General features: G+C 42.3%; 1 protein-coding gene and 1 non-coding gene across 6 annotated transcripts in view; both read left to right on the forward strand.

Moving 5' to 3' along the window:
• LOC144473601 (uncharacterized) overlaps positions 1 to 13,485 on the forward strand; it is a 505,151-nt gene that overhangs the window by 115,374 nt on the left and 376,292 nt on the right. The gene's annotated exons all lie outside the window — the stretch shown is intronic.
• LOC144473925 (U4 spliceosomal RNA) lies at positions 11,216 to 11,356 on the forward strand. The gene has a single exon (XR_013494667.1). It is a non-coding gene; the product is annotated as a U4 spliceosomal RNA (small nuclear RNA).

Genomic DNA, 13,485 nt, shown 5'->3' on the forward strand with positions numbered 1-13,485 from the left:
AGAGACTTAGCGGAGGCCTGAGATGGGTCTCGATCGCAGGGAACGGGTAAACAAGAAACGGTAGCCACTTCGAAAGCGAAGATGCCTAGTCTCATTGTCCCTCGCATGGAGGTCGATTCCCGTTTGGTAGCTGGCAGGCCATTAAACAAGTAGGTAGGTAGGTAATGCAACCAGCCGGGTACGTAACCGATTGGTCGCGGGTTAAGTAGCTGGTAGTAGCCGCACGCGGATACTGTCTTCCCAATACCGATATATCATGCAGCGACGAACGGCTGGCCGTGTCGTCGTTTTCATTCGCGGGAAGACGATATTCCTGAGCGTCTAAACTGTTTCAACTGATGCTACAGTTTTGTAGCCTCTCTAGTCTTTTGTTTTGTCCTTGCTTGAATTCTCTTTCTGCTTTCTGTATTATTTCTCTCTCCATTTTGTGAACGGTGTTAAATTGTAAGTGTCCGATTTCAACCTCATGTCGATTATAGCATAGTCATCGCTGGACAATTAAAAGTAAAAATTGTCTGCATTACATCAATATTTCAGCATCTCTTCATATTATTCGACAATAAATTTTGTGTATTTACAGAATGTTGGATCTTATAAAATTGTAATTTCTGTGCAGTCTTTTCGAATTTCCTGAAATCGTTTAGGGAACAATGTCTGGAAGGGTTCTTGTCATTGAAGTACAGTGTGCGCGTATTGCTATGCAGTTTCTTGATTTTAAACATTTAACATTAGAAACCCGAGTCATATGTGTTCCGGCGAAAGCTTAAAAACACGGCAGAGAACATCAACCTCCAAAGAGTCAGAAATTCGATCGTTCCGATGATTCTTCCAATAAAGACTTTAGTCAACAAAAACTTTAGTCAGCTTTAGATTTTCTCAGGCTGCGGCAATTAAATTTTTCCTTCCTTTCCGCAAAGTTTGAAACGCTGGCGGACAGTGGGGCGGACGGGAGGTAGGGAGGGAAGGAGGATGGCCTATTAATCAGCCGGGTTCGGGTGAACAAAGGAACTCCGCGGAACTCGGGTTTCCTTTGTGGCCGGTCTGCGGGCTCGGATGATTTATTAAGAAAGAAGCGGCGGCTTGGCGCGCATGCGAGCAAGAAAGTCGGCGACGTTTTCCGGCGCGTGTTGTCGCGGCTGAAAGTGTTTTTCAGCTTTTCTTTCGGCGAGCACGGGGTCCGCTATCGGGCCCAGCATCGCGTACGCGTATCACAGGCGGCTCATTGTTCGCGGAAGATTCAATCTCGGGCTCGCGAGGAGCCTTTCTCTGCTCTCCTGCATCCGCGACAGAGACCGAGAGGCCAACGGGGAACCAAGATAAATGAAGCAAGTGTTATTTTCCCGAACCCGGACCCTGCTTTTACGTAATTCGAGGAGGAAAGTCAGGAAACGGCCGCGCGCCCGCGCGCCGCGCCGGAAGTTCTCTTTTTTCCGACGGAAGAGACACGGAACGGAACGGACGGGTCGGAAAGGACCTATTTCTAATAGCCGGCGAACCGTCGGCTTCCAAACGTGAAACGCTTAACTACGCACTCGTTCCCTTCGATGGCAGATCGCGATAAGATAGATACACCGCCACGGCTTGTCATCGTAACCACGTGCCAACGACGAAGACGACGTTTCTTCGTAGTCCTGCTCGGTTTCCTCTGCGCCTTTATGATTCACTCTCCGTCACTGCGCTTCCTCTGTTTTCGCTTGAAAACTCTGCGCTGCTCTTGATGAAGCCTTCTCGTGGCTTCAAAATAGATTCCACGTTAATTTTGGCCCTTTGTTCGTCAAAGGAAAGCGCAGCTCGCCGAGGTCCAAAATGAATCTTCTTTATCTCAGACTTTGTTATAACACTAGCCAATTGCATTCCCTTGCGTGACTCTGCAAGCCATTTACATCACTGTTCTTATATACCTTGTAATTCTAGTTAGATTTATGAAAGTTCAACAAATCTGCAAAATAACTACTGCAAAGAGTTAAAACTGCTACGGATAGATTCATTAGGACATGGTGAAAGAATAATTGGGCCAATGGGCAGACCTCTACCAAGTCATTGTCATGCAACACGATGAAAATGAATGAAGGATCTACTATAAACGGTAATCAATTTCGACGAATACTTTGAAAATTGTCAGGGAGAAATTTTGTAAAACAGCAGAATTTGTGTTTCTCGAGGACCGATTTGCCCGCGCGAAGTGTTGTCACTCGGTTCCTGTCAATTATTAGTCGCCCGTGTCGTCGATCGACTGTCGAAGAGGCGCAGAAGGGTTAACCGAGTCGGGCAAAAGTGAAAGCGCGTGAGATGTGTTTGGCGGCTCATTAGACCTGTCGAGTACTATGCTAGGAGTGCGCTCTTTAGAAGAACACGCGGCGTTACTCTCGAGTGGACGGAGATTTGACAGTTGGTCCCTGTGTCCTACTCCGTGGCAGTTTGTTCTCCATTAGTTGTGCAAATTTCATGCTCGAGTGTACGTCTCGTCGCCGAGTGGACGTGGACGCGAGAGCCGGCTGTATCGAGGGTTAGCCTGATGTAGCAGAACTATTGAAAGTTACTGCGAGGTATTATTAGACCGGATGGAAATTTTCGTCGCACAATATGTATTCCTAGGTGCTTACAGTCTTATTAGAAAATCGTCGTCGTGTCGTTTTTATCGTGTGGAAACAGCAAAATCTAATTCGAATCGAGCGCAGCAGTTCTCGCGTGAGAACGGAGGATGAAAGGAGCTAGCCCCGGGGTTAATCCTGGCGAGAGATCGAATTAATTCCCCGCAGTGACAATTTGATATTTAATCGGGCCGTTCGATGGTTCTCCGTTCTTGCTCGCCGCGTTACTTTCTACGCGGGTTCATTAGGCTGGAGTGATTGAAAATTTCTGAAAAACACCGACGCATCGAGCAACAACTCTCTTTTCTAAGGAAGCGCGAGTCAATCATGATTTGCTGAAGGCGCGATGGGAAAGTCCTGGTAAAAACGGTCGTACGCGCGAATGCAATCTTGTTTGTAGCTCGCTCGACGGTCTATAATACATCCGCCTCGTTCGATTCCAGTAAAAGTCTATCTGTAAACGATCCGTACGAAAAAGACATTGTTACCTGGCAAGACTTCTTCCCAATCACGATTCTTGTTACTCATCGAACTCGGAGATCAGGTGTCAAAGGTGCCGAAACCGAACGAGCCGTTCCTTACCACGTTCATCGAGCAGTCAGGGAACGCGACTGCATCGAACCTCATTAGATCCGGCATTACCGGAATAATTTATCTCCCCGGCTGAGAGATGCCTAAAAACCTCGTTCGAAATTCGCGTGCGTGCCACGAGCGCGTCATAGAGACCCACTGATTGCCCAGCCGGCCAAGAACAACAGGACATTTGACAGCAAATTGCAGTCGCATGTTCCACCGGGCGGTTTTTCAGCGGCAGCGTAACGAACAGCCTATTTAGCACATAGAAAATAAGTTCAGCCTTGAGGGACGCCGAGAGGGTGCCGGCCTCGGCCGGCAAGAAAGTGGCGCGAAGAAACCCGGCGAATCAAACTGCTTGCATTTCACGAAGATTGGAAGGAAGATTGCGCGGACTTCTTGCGGGCACCGGAGGCCGTCGACGGCCGCCGACGGAACGGTTCCGTGATGCTCGCCCAGGTAGTTAATAAATTAGTCCCATAACGTTGGCCGGATCGACCGCAAAAACTGGCGCTACTTCATAAGCTCCTAGCGGGTTAGGCTTCTGGCGCGAGCGCGCGCGCGCGCGGATCTCTCGCGGGGGAGAGCCGCATTCTGCCTTAAACAACCTGCGCGCGCGAGAGGTATCTGTAACAGCGGTCCTCTTAAAGGAGATACAATTTAATTGGAGCTCGGTTTCTTCAGCCTTTCACCTGCGAGACCATCCTTCTGCCACGGTCGTTCCCCGGCTGTCTGGGTTTCTCGTCGCGTTCCGATCGGAAATTATAGCCAACAATAAAGTGTTACGGTCGAAACCTCCTCTGTCGCTAATCAGAAAGATTTCAGTCGCCTAACTTCCCGTTGGTAACAATCCGTGGTTTGCGTGTGTCTAATTGGCTGTGATTAGGCTACAGTATCTTGCTTGCAGTTCTTACTGACGTATTAACGAAAATTAGGAGTATTTTCCAATCAGTAAATAATTGCATAGCGGATGCGTAGTCCTTTGAAGTGGGACATTTTTAATGGCGTCGTAGGACGTCCATCTAAATCACTTTAGTATTATCTGCTGACGCTAATACTATTCGCATTTCATTCTGGATTATCGAGCCAGGTCAATTACACTATCATTTTTAATAAAGTGGTATTTTCTAAAGAAACCTTATATTTCAGAGAAAAATATAAACAGCGAGGTGAATGTCATTCTAAAGTCATCTCTTCAGAAATGTTATTAATAACTAGACTGTGGGATCTTTATTCAAAATAAAAATGTTCCTCATATATTATATAAAGCAGAAGTTAATAAAGATGTATTTCTCCTATCAACAATTTTAGTACCATGATTGTAGTGTAATAATATTTTTGAATTCATCTTTCGTCCTTTGTCTACGGTCAATTAATAGCATTTCTTAATTAAATATACATCAGATGTTATTCAATTATGTACTAATACCAAGCGATTTTCAAACAACCTTGGCTTGAAAATTGTCCCATAATTTGAGCAAAATGGTATAAATTAATTGCCATTCGTAAATTAGTTCAGAGAGATATGTTACTCGAATCATATTTCTCCTACCGTTGGTTATTACGGAATGTTTAATGTGCTTCCGTAAGAGGTACAAGGCGCAAGGCAGGGATCGCGCTCCGGTCTGATCCAGCCAGCTCGAATTAACGTATGCATAATGAATTGCCGTGGGTGCGATCATTCAATTAATATCCGACGCGACGCGACCGTGGAAAGTTGCTCGTGCCGTATATATTTCGTAGCGAGTGTATCGCGGCAACATTGCACCAGCTGGCACGTCGCTGATAAGGGTACGCGAGCATACTTGTTCCTGGTCTGTTCGTTCCGATAGATACTAGAGTGGTCGCATTAGTTTTGCGGGAACGCGCGGTGCCTTAGTAAAGTAATTATTCCACCGAGGAGTCGCGCTGCTGAAAAACCGTCGTACAGTGAACTCGCGTTAACTGGGATATTGGCTCGTCGGTTTGGCTAAGTTTGGAAATGACGTCTGAATTCCATCGCTTCGTTCGAATTATTCTCCGCAAGAGTCTTGAATGGAAAGAAGTCGTTTTTTTGCGAAATAATATTCTTTTGGGAGAAGTTAACAATCCTTTATTAATTTCCATTTTCTTATGGTTTTCCTAAATAGAATAGAATAAAAATAAAATTATATATTAAAATAAAAATATATAGAATGAAAATTTTCCTAGAGAAAATACATTAATTGCAAGAAATAGGAGTTAAATAAAAATGAACTTCTTTTTTTAATAGTTTACAAAAAGTTTAAAATAATTTAATAATATTTTCAAATTCTTATAATGCCTCTGTTGTTTCGTATTTCGCTGATCCATTTTCGTCACAAATGTATCAAACCTAGTTACAATAGAGTAAGCAATGTATGGTAAGACGAGTACTCTTCAATTATTTTATTCTTCCTTTACTTTAAAATCACAGCTACACATTTTTCCCTACTGAATTCGTCATCGACAATCTGGCTGGTAAAGCGAACCTCGCTCGCGACCTTCGCTCGAACTAGGAACAAATTACCGAATAGATTCTTCGGCAGAATTTCTCTCGACGGATCCTTTCACACGGACACTTTCGACGACGCAACAACATTCGAGGCCGTCGGAATGCCGGCGTTTCCCAAAAAATTGGCAGGAAAGTTCTTAATTTCCGAGCAATGAGCTTGGTTCTCGATTTGTCCGCGTGTAATATGTAGGCGGTTAGCTTTCTTGCCATCGGCCCGTCAATTTCCACATCTATCGCATTATATATTGGCCATTTAAGGCAGCGGTGATTTGACGTGAATGTTCCTGTAACTCAGCGCGGCTGCGTTTCAAAAACAGACGAGTCCGTTCCAACGAGCAGCATGCCCGCTTCGGCTCGCTCGCGCACAGGCTCGCAATAATGATCCAGGGGATCCCGCTCGGGCACCAGAAACAAGTTACACGGGTGAGCAACATGTTAACGACGAGCAGCAAGAAGACGGCAACGCGCTGAGAGGCCTGGAGGGCTGTTCGTGAGAGAGGATGCTGCTGCGCCGAGAAAGCGGCGCGCGCGCGGGGCTTTTCATCGGCAGAAATAGATTAGACAAACGGAAAACGTATGCGCGTTACAAGGGAACCTCGCGCGATTGCTTTCTCGTGGCTGGGCTACCGTTCGCGGACGCACCGGAATTTACGAAGACCACTTTCTCTAATTCTCCGTCGACGTTATCGTACGCGACTCGGCGTCGAGACTGATCCAGAAAAACCACCCCTTTTGGCTCGCCGATACCCGCAAGCTGCGCGATATTAACCCTTTGCACTCGAAGCCATTTTAAGTGTAAATCAGAAATGATCTTCCTGGCTCATAGCTCTTAGAGAGCAACGATATGGTGTAAATGGGATGTGTGCGGTGCATGTGTCTTGTGTGTAGACAGCCAGAGGCTTAATTATAAGAATTATTATTTGATTTTATTCATCAAATTTTAATTTACTAATTATTAATTTTATAAGCAGTCGAAAGAACCGCAACAGTATCGTCACGTGGCTTCAGGAGTGTTTTTTTTTTCTTTGCATCAGTTCCGTTTTAGACGTCGAAGGGTCATGACTTGTTATTCGATCCTGCTTTTTTTATTTATTGCGACTGTATTATTTTGTCTTTATTATCTCATTGTTCATATATAAATATAGTTCATATCATCAAAATACTCACTGCATACGTGATTATTCACTGCAACAATTTCCGTATCTTTAAATAGATATATAAATTTATTTGAAAGAAATTTCAACAATAGTATTTCCATTCTATGTAACAAAGTGCACTTTTATGCATACTAATTTGGTTCTTGTGAATCATATTAACATTTCCACTATTTAACTATCTTTTAAATCTAACTTTATTGGTATAATTATCTTTGCACATGATAGAACAATTTCAATGGTGCCTTAGATTCAACACTTGAGCGCAAAGGGTTAATGCCATATATTTCGAAGACAATAGACTGAAATTAGCTGGAAAGCCAAGCAGATATCGATCGAGACTACATTGTTGGTTACTTTGAATTCTTCAATTTAGATCGATCGAGTTTACAAAGGTTCTATTCACCCGTGGAAACGCCAGGTACCGATGGTCCACCTGATCTCTCAGCCCTTTGATTAATTGTTCTAAATTGAGTGGAACTTTTGTTCCATTATCCAGGATATTTGTCTTCCCTTTTGTCTTCTTCCTATTGACCTTTTGATTTGGAATCGTGAGTTCTTTTACGCGCGCCTTGAGATTTGCGACACTCCGATTCTATGAAATTGCAGGAATTCTTTATTTTTTGTACTAATTATAAAACACATGGTACGTCGATATGATAAATTGTAATGGAAATATTTGACTGAAAGACTGGATGATTAAAGGAATATGTATTTTTGAGCGAACATTTTTGGCGCAGCTCAAGCTGACTGCCACGCCAGCGGCGAATGTTTACAATAACGTACGCGCGAGCGAGAAGTAAAAAAACCGTTCGCCTGAGTTTAAAAAACCGCGAATGTGCCATTACATAATGGGTGAACGTTATGTGGAGGGCGAAGCCAGGGACGGACTTTTCTTTTGATGCCTGTTCAGCTAGCACGACTCAAACATACTTGTTTATTTCATATCAGCCTAAAGAAATAACATTGAAAATAGCATTGAACCAAATGATTTTAATCGATGTTATTTCCGTAACAATTTGATGAAAGCAGAAAGATGTAAACCAGTTCCAAACATTAAACTTAACACTGTAATTACTTCAAATATTTAGAAAATAACATTTCATTTGAAATCATATCTCAAATAATGTTATTTCAGGGGGAATTACATGCATGAATAACTGCGAAATAAAATAACAAGTTATTTGAAATAATATTTCAATTAATGTCATTTCAATTGTACTCGGTTCTGCTGAAAGATCAGGAGACTTCGTGGATAAAAAAAATGCGAAAATCTTACAGATTTTACAAAGCAAAAGAGAAAGAATCTTGCAAATCTGAGTGACCGAATTCCCGAAGACATCGATTAATTCGAATAACGACGCACTTCGACGAGTTCGAGGATAATTAATTTAGCATCCAAGACACTAAACGGCCGTGTTTAACTATCCACATGTCTCGCAATTTCGCAACAACGCTTACGCCGATCAATAATCAGCGTGACCCTCGGCAACGAAGGCGGCAAAGGAGATCAGCAGCGGCTCTAGAGCCTCGTCCGATGCCTTTTTTAGCGGCTCATTATGCCGCGGCGCAACGCCGGGCAAATCACGGGACCATTATCATTATGCCTCCACGCGGATAACGTAATTGAAACTCTAACTGCGTCTTCGTAGCGTCGCTACTTATTACCGCGGCGCTCGTTAATCCGCGCCGAGGGAAGCCGATAAGGCGAGATGCACAGGTGCCGGCCGCGTGGATCGCGGGCAGCTCGATGATAATGGATCGACGCCGGCGATACGGGGCCCGCGCGCTCGATCCCGAGGAAATTAAATAATTACCGACAGTAATCGATCTGTCGGCTCGATCCGGCCCCCGATATTGATGACAGCCGAACGAAAACCGAGAACGCGCGCGGCGGCGGCGGCGGCGCTGGCTACGCTCGCGGTGAAAGCGCGTCGGTAGTTGGCCGCTTGTGATTGATTGTCAAGGAGATTGAGCGGCGCTGATGTATCTCGTTCATTCGCGTACACACCGAGTCGCCTAATGACCACGGGGCCGGGGGACCATTCGCGGAATGATGCGCCGAGAAATGCGCCGCGTAATCGATCGGCGGCTAAGCTGCTTTGGGCGCTCGCGTGAAGCGGTTGCCGGAAAAATGCTGTTAGCGAGACCCTGATCGAGGCTCGGGGTCTTGCTTCGATCCTTGCTCGAGGTCGACGTGTCTAATCCCTAACAGTGCTTAGTTCACCCGTTTCTTAAATGTGGAAGTTGCAATCTTTTTTCATTCGATTTTATGGATGTATATTATCTTGTTGGGCGATTACCCATTATGAGGGTGAAACAGAAAAGAAATTTAAACAAAACAAGTCCAGCGAGTACACGATGAAGGAAATGTAATTAAAATGTAAAAGAATATTTTTTATTGATTTAAAATATGAACAGATAAAATAATTTAGTGGAGAAGCAATTATGTGAATGAGTATGTTAGCGAGGACATTTCGAAAGGATGTCAAGGTTATGTGATGGATATGGCTCTGTAGAATAAGTGTCGGAGAAAATGTAATCCTTACACATAATATACGATGTTTACAATATATGTATATTTAAACTCTCTGTAGAATACTAAAAAATATTTCGAGATATTTTACAATTTTATAGTCAACCGTGATCATGTGGTATCAATTTAAATGACGTAAGAAACACGAAAGAGTTTCTTATACGAAAAATGCAGTATTTCTAATATTTTAGAACGTTTTATTTCCTCTAGTAATAGTAAAATAAAAAGTAAACAATAATTCAATAAGTCTTAAATCGATAGACAAAACGTACAGCTTTAATAAAGGGGGATTAATTAAAATTCTTTAAAGATCAAATCATTTCTACATGACACGAAAGGGTACAAACTGCATGCACTACGAACAAAAATGAATAGTAAGCGACTATCAGTGCATTGTTTCGAGCAGTTTCTTATCGTAAACCCGTCCCAGTGGTCATTCGCTGTTTCCGTTGCCTCGAACGACCGTTTTCACGGTTCAGGAAACTTACACGATCGAATTAATGTTCCCGGGGCGTTCGACAGGCGGCGGGAGGTGGGGTGTGTAGCGATTTGTAGCTTTGATTTTTGCGCCTCGAGCTCCTCGTTTTGCCGAGATACGCGGCGATTAGAGTCGGTCTCTATCAGAGGACCGGGAAAACTTGCGACCTCGTAAGCTTTCCGCGATAACATCGCGTTGGCCAGTGCCGTGCGTGGGCGTATGAAAATGTTAAGTCCCGGGAGAAAGTGTAACGGCGGCGCGACTGCACGTCCAGCGCGATTTTCGCGGAAGAAATTTCGCACGTAGCGAGATCGCATCGCGATTGGAATAATTACGTTTTCCCGGCCGTGTCCAAACAGGAATCTCTTAATCATTGTTATTACGCATCGATCCGTGGTTCGATCACTTTGAGGTAATCGCTGTTAACGTTCACGTTTTATGATATTGCGCGGAGTCTTGTAATTTGGTTGATGATTTGGGTGATATATTCGTTGATAGTGCTGCGAACGAGTGAAATAGATTAGAATTTATTTGGTGTAAATCGTGTTTTGCTAGAACATTTTGGAAATTAGTTATTTTGTTAAAAATGAAATGCGTGATACTCTAATTCTAAAATGCTTGGAATAAGAGTTGTTAAGGATTGAATCTCTTCTTTAAGATAGAAAACATTTCAGAATAAATTGTAAAACGTAATCTGGAAGTTTGTGTTAAATTAATCTAGTATTAATTCAACTTTTTCCACTCTGCGAAATTTGTCAGATCAGCTACTAACAGCTTGAACGTATTCGTTCAATATGAAATGAATTATATGAATAATATAATGTGGAAATAATCACTCTAGAAATAGATATATAATAAAATATATCATTTATTTTATTTATTTAATATTGATAGATACATCCAAGTTGTTCGCAGCTGATCTGAGAACACTCATTAAATATAAAAAGTTAAATCAATGCTAGATTAAATTAACTCAAATTTCCAGATTATGTTTACTATTTATTCTAAATCATCTATCATTTTGCGGAAAGGATTCAATTATTAACACCTACTCTTTCAAACATTCTAGCATGGTAAAAATAGCGAACGGTATTTGAGGTTATTAATATAGAGCGATCAACGACGCTGATATAAAAATAAATATATGAAGTATTGAAAACTAGTTTATATATTGAATTTTAACAGTATTTTTAGAATGCATTCAGCTGCCCATCGTATGGTAAAACGGCTGACAAGGGGCGAGATTTGAAAGAGGGTGAAGTCGAATAGTTGGGCTGGCGACCGCTAGATAGCGACTGGCTTCGTGCTGTTTCTCGCTCGACAAAATGTGCAGCGAAGGTTACTTCTACCGGCGGCCGAGATGCAGTCGTTAGCTTTGCGCAGTGGCGATATCGTAACCAATGAGGTTCTACCGAGGTGCGATTATTGCTAGTTGAAAACTTTTACCAATACCCCGCCAAGACGATGTGAAAGACCATCGGCTACGGCAATTTTTGGTAACCCCTACGGGGGTTGTAAATGATCTCTAAAGTTAACATTTATTGAATGGGTTAAAACATGTCTGTCTAAAATTATTGTGGTCTTTATATTCAATTATTAGTGTTCAGAACTCGAAATTTTGATTCGAATATTTATGAATAAAATGTAAATTTTGAACTTTTATAATATAATTAGTTCAGTACTTTCAAATTCGGTGATTCAAGTATTAAATTCGAAGTATTCGTTTCGTGTAACTTTGTTCATCAAATATTGCTCCTAAATTAAGTTTAAATTCGAATTTATTGAGTTATTCAAGTTTGAATATTCAGAAAATTCTCGAATTATCCTTTACACAGAAATGGACAATTTGAGAAGAGGAGATGAAAATTATTCGAATACATATCGTGGCTCTTTTTAGAGTTTTTAGTGTTCCACTTTAAATTCGAACGTATTCAAAAGCGTGTCCTGAAATATTCGAACCCTTGAATTTATGCAGTCATTGAGAACTTTTTCCGACTTATTTAATTTAATTTTTCCTGATATTGATTGAAAATTATACTACAGCAACACAGAATAATTCATTTTCGTCTATCGCTGATACAAAAGTCTCGGACGTATAGATTCTTTGCGTTCATTCACGTTAGGTCTGCCCACACCTGTCTTTACACGAGTTCATTGAAGTCGGTGCAACAAGAATCGTGGCACGGCATTCGATTCATGAAACTTTTATGAAAGAAAGGCGAACTCGTATGACGAGAACCGATCACGTGCACCGATAGAAGCAACGCCTTGTAATTCTCAGGCTTCCGCGAGTGCGTATTGTTACGAGATAATTAGATGAATGCAAGCAGACCTGTTCTGCCACCCACATTTATCTCTATCCATTGTATTCAACTTCAGAATAATAACTCCAAAATACGTAAGTCTACAAACTGTAATTCCATGATATACAAATTTACGTTTCCAATAATACGTTACTCGCACAGTATGCTATTTTTCTACCGATTGCAGTGTATTTCAGAATTTTGATAAAAAATCGTATTTATCACCGACGATACTATATCAAGAATGCCATTTCTTTCATTGTGTATCGCGTTTGTTGTCAACATCTAGGATCACCCACACCGCGTAAATAAAACGCAGAATGCGTATCAGCGACCACCTGCTGGTCTCGCGCGATTGTCCCCGGGTTTCTTTTTGTTTCATTGTCTTCCACTGGTTTAATCCGGCTCATTGGTTCCCGATTTCACCGCGCATTTCCCGCGGTAAATTTCTTATCGATTTCACTCCATTCGGAGCCTCTCGATTCACGCGTTTTGCCGCGGACCTTTTAAAGACGCTGCCGCGAACTGACAATCTAGACCGAGCGCGGCAATCGCCCATTGTCGTTGTTTACAAAACCTTCATTTCCATTTCATTCCTTGCGATTCGTTTAGTTTTTATTTCGCGCGACGACCAACAAGCTCCGGATAAAAGCCAGCGACGAGTACGTAAACTGGTCGAACAATGGGTTCCTATTTTAACACTAAACCTACCAAGTCAAAATGACCGATTGAATACTTTTCTTTTAAAATTTTTTAGATTACGAAGTCTTTTAACCCTTTGCACTCGAGCGGCGCCCGGCCGATTTGAAGTGTTACCTCGGTCGGCGCTGCTGCGGCAGTCCTTTATAACTCGATCTGTTAATTTACGATGTGCGATAAGATATTTTTCTCGGAAATACTTTCGTGGACTAGGGTTGGCTGGCACTGTAGTCAAATCTTAGCTCAGTTTAGTATAGTAGCAGTAGTAAGTATAGTAGCAAAAAAGTGTTTTAGCCCCAAAAATATGGAGGAAAAACGAATCAGCTCAAGTTCGGACGAATTCGATTTTGCAGCATTGGATGAAGAAATCACACTGATTTCCGACGGATTATACCGCGAAACGAATGAATCCAGTGGAGAAGATAGTGATACACTAAGAGGTGTGAGAGGACGAAAAATTAGAATTATAGAGAGCGACAGTGAAGGTGGAAGTGAAATCCGATTAAACGGGAAGCTTTATATAATTCTAAAAGGGCCAAAAAGGGACTGCAAGGTTTGTTCTGACCGTAACACGCCTGAAGGTAGGCGGGAAAGTTCTTATTACTGCGATACGTGTCCTGATAAACCTAAGATGCATCT

This window comes from Augochlora pura, chromosome 7 (assembly GCF_028453695.1).
Source record: "Augochlora pura isolate Apur16 chromosome 7, APUR_v2.2.1, whole genome shotgun sequence".
Lineage (NCBI taxonomy): Eukaryota > Metazoa > Arthropoda > Insecta > Hymenoptera > Halictidae > Augochlora > Augochlora pura.